A 6586-nucleotide genomic window follows, 5' to 3' on the forward strand; every position below is an offset into this window, starting at 1 on the left:
TGGTTTTCATGGTGGAATACTGCTTTAACAACATTCCTACAGCTGTAAAAGGTGTAATCACCAGGTACAATAAATATACAGATTTGTCGTGGTGTCAGTGGTATACAGATATACTGCCAGCTTACATGATTTCACAGTACATGCTTATATATGGTACAAAGACAACAGGACATAATTAATGCAGGTTTTAGGGGCAATCTGTCATTGAACAGACACCACAGGTAGAAATAGAGATCTTGGCTGGATTTGTCAATTTTGAGATTTATAAATATATATATATACAGAAAAATGAACTGTGGCCTCATCCACTAAGAAAAAGAAATGTATGCATTTGTTTCTATTAGCTCATTTGAATATGTTAATTACAATGTAAAAAACCAAAAACAAAACACCAATACAAACAGTGTTTTATTGGTGTCCATATTCAACATATACATTTTAATTCAGATTTTGTTTCCCCCTATTCACCTATGGATAAGATTTCTGAACCCTAGTGGATTCAATCCTTTTGAACCAGTAGAGGGTGCTACACTCTCACTTCTGAATGGCAGCTTTAATAACACACTGCCTGGGGTTTACTGACTGTTCTCCAGTCCTCTCTACAGATTCCAATATCAATTCACTGCTGTCCATATTTTCCTACACAGAATGTGACAACTCCTCCTTTATCAAACAGGTATAGGCTGGATAAACAAAACGTTGGTTGAATATTTTGTTGGCAAATGTGTTTCTTTCCAAGGACCTTGAATTAAGAGTCATGCTTACAAAGAAAACCATAATCCGTTTAATCACCATGTGCAATAAATGTGTTGGAATTTGTCTTAGTGACATTGCTGCAGAGACATATTGACAGTTTACAGAGTTTGACACTAGTGGTATAATAACAACAAGACTTCACATACAGTGCAAAAAGGCAGTGTAAGACATAGACTATAATTATCCCCCTACATAGATACATTCAACATTTAAGATTCTATAAATAGTGATCTAGTGGTAAATAAAAAGGTGGGACAATACATACAAAAAGTTACACTAATCTTTTCAGAAAAGCATGAATTGATGTGCTTCTCCTTGAAAGACCCTATTCTTAAATACCTCAGTTTCATACTAGGCTACTTTTCATGGTTTACACTATGAATTTTGCTCATAAAGATCAGCCTAAAAGGGTTTAGCTGGGTTTACCCTCCACTGCATCTCTGGATATATGTGTTTGAGCAGCATAGCATATGGTCGCAGCTGTAGAGGGAAGTGTAGTGATGACTAAACAGTGCCAAGGAAACAGAGCATCGGTTTGATCTACTATGAGGAAGTTAAACGGACTAGAGTAAGATGCATGAAATAATGAAATGTGGTCATTGGAGAAGTTAGATTGCTGTGGCTGAGAGGTGAATAGTGCATAATATCTGAAGTACACATGGGTTTTTTAAAGCAAGCACATCCTCAAAGCAAACTTTTCTTTGCAAGTGCAGTTTAGCAAAGTCACTGTTCAAGACTGAATTACATAGAGACTCTACATAGACACATAACAATGCAGTTTGGAGTTTTAGCTCTACAGGCATTTCTCGAAAGGCAAAGCTGCGCTGGAAGCAGAAATAATCTGATTGGTTGAGTTAAACTTCAATAGGAGGAGCCAAAGAACCACAGCTTTTCTGGCTAAGTAACATTAGGGAGTCATTTCTATGTTCCCAGGGTCCTATGTTCCCCAGATTTATATGGAACATAATGGGAACATGACAAAGGGTCCTATGTTCCCAGGGTCCTATGTTCCCCAGTTCTACATTATGTGCTCTTCCAGGGTCTTATGTTCCCAGGATCCTATGTTCCCAAGGTCCTATGTTCCCAGGGTCCTATGTTCCCCAGATTTATATGGCACATAATGGGAACATGACAAAGGGTCCTATGTTACCAGGGTCCTATGTTCCCCAGCTCTATATAGCACATAATGGGAACCTGAAAAAGATGTTCCCCAGCTCTGTATTCGCTTAATATGGTTAGTTTGGGTTAGGGTTAGGGTTTAGGGTTGGGGTTAGGGTTAAACATAGGACCCTGGGAGAGCACATATGTAGAACTGGGGAACATAGGACTCTGGGAACATAGGACCCTTTGCCATGTTCCCATTATGTGCCATATAAATCTAGGCAACATAGGACCCTGGGAACATAGATACGCTCCCAACATTAGACTTGAGCACTGCACCAACTTGCTGGAATTAGCAACTTTTCAGACTCCCCAGGCGACTTCATTTCTCAAAAGCAACTACTGACAAATCTAATGACTTTTCCCTCCTATGGGGAACAACGTTAATGTGTTGACTCCCGAAGCTTTTGGCAACAAATCTGTACGGCTGCGTTACTTGTTCTAATCCAAAGTGGTCTGATGACAGCACTGTCACTGTACAGCGTATCCCCCTCCCTCCGCTAACAGTGGGAAAAGTAGTATGTGTTAATATGCAAATTAGTGTATGACATCATCTGGCGACTTCTGGCAGCCAATACATTTTTTGACTAACCATATTAAGTTATCTAGGTCAGTGATTCTCAACCTTTTTCATATTAAAGACCCCTGATTTAGTTCACATTAGAGCCACGGACCCCCATTTAATGAGATTTTGTCTCTCTGACCCAAATCTGAGAATATTTTTATTGTTAGATATGATTTTGTCCAGAATTCCATGACTATCTGTATTGTGGGTAGAGAGATAACAGTGAAACTATGATCAAAATAGTCATTCTTCTACATTCTCTAATTGTGTTAACTTCTTGTAAATGAAATAATGCTGAAGTAATTCATCAATTTGCTGGGGACCCCCTCAAGGACCCCTGGCGGTCCCCGGACCACACGTTGAGAACCACTGATCTAGGTTACCTAGTTAGCCTGTTGTCCTTCCAAGTTCAAACTAGCCATACTAGTGTATAGTTATCTAGGTAAGATAGTTAGCTAGCTGCTGACTCTCCAGAAGTTTATGAATACCTTGGTCATGAATGAATGGAAAAAAATAAGTCATTAGTTAGATTTTGACCAGAGTTCCTTGCCATTCAACTTGGCCAGTTAGCTAACTTGCGCTCCAAAAACTCCAAAAAACTGTGGTTGACAGTACAATTAAACTACAATTCATACGACTAAAACTATAATGTACCATAAGAATGCTGTTTGTTTCTGATTTTATGTGTTCATGTGTTACAAATAATAGCAATGCTATAGGTGATGGCTGGAATTTCTTTTGCCTTTAAGTGTCAATATGATAGTAAGATGTTTTCAAGTGAAGATTAAAGTATAATGTGCATTATGATACAATATGTGTGTAATCTTGTATAAAAGCCTTTTTATCACTGCTGTTTGGACTTGAGTTGAAAGTATAAACAAGTAGCACAGAACATAAGAGATTAGCATTAATAGTAGTCTCACAGTGTATGTGTGTGTGTGTGCGTGCACGTGTGTGTCACCAATGCGGATCACAGTGTGACTGGAACACTAAAATCTAGCTAAATAGATTCAAAGCTTGACCCTCAGTTGGAATGGTGTTTGGTATTTATTTTAGACCCAGTGAGTAGAAATACAGTAAGGTGTTTGGTCCCACAGTGTGTGTGTGTGTGACATAAGGAGATGGAGTTTGTACCGAACTGTAGATGACACTGCAGCTTGAAGTGTGGGGGGAATTCACTGTGGTTGGTTGGGTGTGGGGGGTTTGATTGCCCGAACAGAGCTGGGGGGGCGACACAAATGGCAGCGAGGTGAAGAGGTCGCCAACATAATTCTGAAATGCACAAATAAATCAGAAGTGTCCAGGCCCAGCGGTCCAACCAGCCACCTGATGTTTCCTCTCCAAACACTCGCTCCTGCCCTCCCCCCAGAGCCGCTACACTGTAAAAAATGTCCGCCTCAGCAACTCATTTCAGCTTGTGTCCAGCTATTTTTGTTAAAACAAGTGCTAAAAATCCACCCTTGGGTATAGAACCTTTTAGCGAATTTCACTGAAACACCACTTGTTTCAAAATTCCTGAAACAACCTGGAATCTGGTGAAATCATCTCAGCCGAGGGTCAGATAGTTTTTTACTTGTTTTAATCCACAGTGGAAAAGGTCTTGAGTACGCTTATAGTGCGTTCACATTGTGAGCTACAACGTTTTGAAAAGGCAAATCATGTGTTTTTTGCTGCTTTGGTATTGCCTTTCATAACGTTACATCATTTCGATGAGTTAACATAGCTAGCTAGCAAGCGCTAATTACGTAGCGTTATTACTCTGGAGAAATTAACCTATGTGGTCAGAGGGAAATTAAATAAATTCAAGGAAATATGGGACACTTTTATGCAATTCCTGGAAAGTGATCAGGCTGAAATTAGTGAGTGAAACTGACAAATAAAACGACAGCACCTATAAAAAAGCACTATACCTCTTATTAATATATATTATTATTATTATTATTATTAGTGTTTGTAAATGTCAATGTATTCATGACTGTATGCCGAAATCAATAAATATAATGTTAAAAAAAATTACGTAGCATTAATCGAAAATGAACAGAAAACTTAATAAAATTCCCCAAACGATGGATATAACCAATTCTCCAAGCATTGTAAAAGACCTTTATTTTGATAGTCTTTCAAATTAAAGTTGTAGAGAACTTGGGAGCTTTGAATGGCTGAAATCAACTTCTTGTCCATTTTGCACTTGCCAGGCTGAACTATTGTTCATGAAACAAAATTGCATCAGTAGCAAGGAAGCGTGGAAATCTGATTGACTTTTGACAACTCAAATAGTTCAGCCGTGGCCAACTTTTTCCAGCTGACAAGCTTATTGATCATCTTCACATCAGCCCAGCTTCCCTGGTTGTGCAGCTCTATAGGAAATGCACTTTCGGTATTGTGCACAGTGAATACACGATTAGATCCATGCAATGTGCACTGCATAAGTCAAGCTTTCATTCAGCAAGACCTTCGTCAGAGCATACATCCTGTAGAACAATATAAAGGTAAACTAGTCCATACCCGGGGATGCGCGCACCACAACTCCGCGCAGACTTGCCAAAAATGCGCATAAACAGCGTAAATTTGGGAAAATGGAAAAATCCACTTCTTCAGTCTCTGCCTATGCCAATGCTCAATACCCATGTGCAGTTTCAGATTGATTAGCCCACCCATTGAGGAGCAAAATGGATGCAGACAGACAGACAGACAGACGGACAGAGTTTTCCTCATTTTATAGTAGGATAGTAGGATTGCATGGCTCTAAGTTCATAAAAGCAAGATATTATGACTGAACACGAGATGGAATGGCTTGTTAGAATGGACATTTTTTGCAGTGTAGCCCAGGCTCTAAGGACTTCCACAGGCTGCTCCTGCATACTGGAGACCCGGGGCACCCAAAGGGCATTCACACCTTGTTAAGTTTTACAACTGGTGCATTTGTCGGTCCCAGGCCTCTATTGCCCCTGTGACTCGGTCCCTGCTTTGAAGTGACCTTCTCCGTCGACTGAGGTGATGGGAGACGTTTAGGGTGAAGATTTTCTCTGATGAATGTGAATGCGGCACACCTCGGGGCGCATATGGCCCGGGCCGGTAAACAGAGAGTGTAAAGCCGGATGAGACTCTCCTCGGAGACGATTAAGGGCTAATGTGGCATGAATTCAATTACAATCAACTTGATACGCGGAGTGATCTAGAACGCGCCTGCTCTGGGATTGTGAATTAAGCTGAAACGCAGTAGGCGGCGCACATGCGGGTATTATATGTCAAACCTCCAGAGTTTGGCTTACACAGTGCATGACTTCAGCCTGCTAATCCATCTATTTCAGGCTCGTGTTTAAAGTGAAGTTGTCTTGCCGCGTGCGTTCAGAGTTCCAGGGACGCGGCCGCAGTCGCAGCTTGCACGGATTGCTTCACTTTTGTTCGGAAGGAATTCTTTCCCCTTTTTTTACCTGCGCCACGACAGACCGCTGTAAACTGCATGAAGGAATGCCTATTGAAGTGATTAAAGGAGCAGAAAGCAGGTGATATTTAAGAGTAGGGGGGGGGGTATTTGGTATGTGAAGACGGACTTCTTGAAACGGAGAGGGGAGGCGGGGGGGAAGAGTGAAATCCCAGCCGTGTTCGGAGGTGAAAGTATGAGCCGTGGATGAGGCTCCTCTAATCCTGCAGCACAGTGCCATCCTTTTACATGGCCTACTGTTATTTGTGTCAGCCACTCATCACTCACACATACTGCAGTCAGGAATGGTATCCCGGTCAATTTGGCCCCAGTAAAAAGCAAGCCCTTTGAGAGGATTCGGAGGTGATCCTGACAAGGATCAGGTTCCCCCCTCTCCGCCTTGTTCTGGAAACGGCAGGCAGGGAAAATTCCTGTCGTGGACGGGAAAGAACTATAATATACTATAATTGTGGTAATTGTTTTGTGCGGAGGGCAAGAATAGGAGGTAGCTGGGAGGCACCTGAAACAGTGTTGTACCCACCTTTTTCAATATGAATGACTTTTCTTGTCAGGTCTGAATGCGGGATTAAATCCCTTTGAGCACACCCACTTTGTAGAGGCTGAATGAGGAAATAAAGGCAGCTATTGTGTTGGCCATGGCTCTCCCCCAGGGCCCTCGC

This window comes from Centroberyx affinis, unplaced genomic scaffold (genome assembly GCF_046629955.1).
Source record: "Centroberyx affinis isolate AG114_WGS23_722 - 3 ecotype Tasmania unplaced genomic scaffold, CSIRO-AGI_Caff_v1 ptg000362l_1, whole genome shotgun sequence".
Classification (NCBI taxonomy): Eukaryota; Metazoa; Chordata; class Actinopteri; order Beryciformes; family Berycidae; genus Centroberyx; species Centroberyx affinis.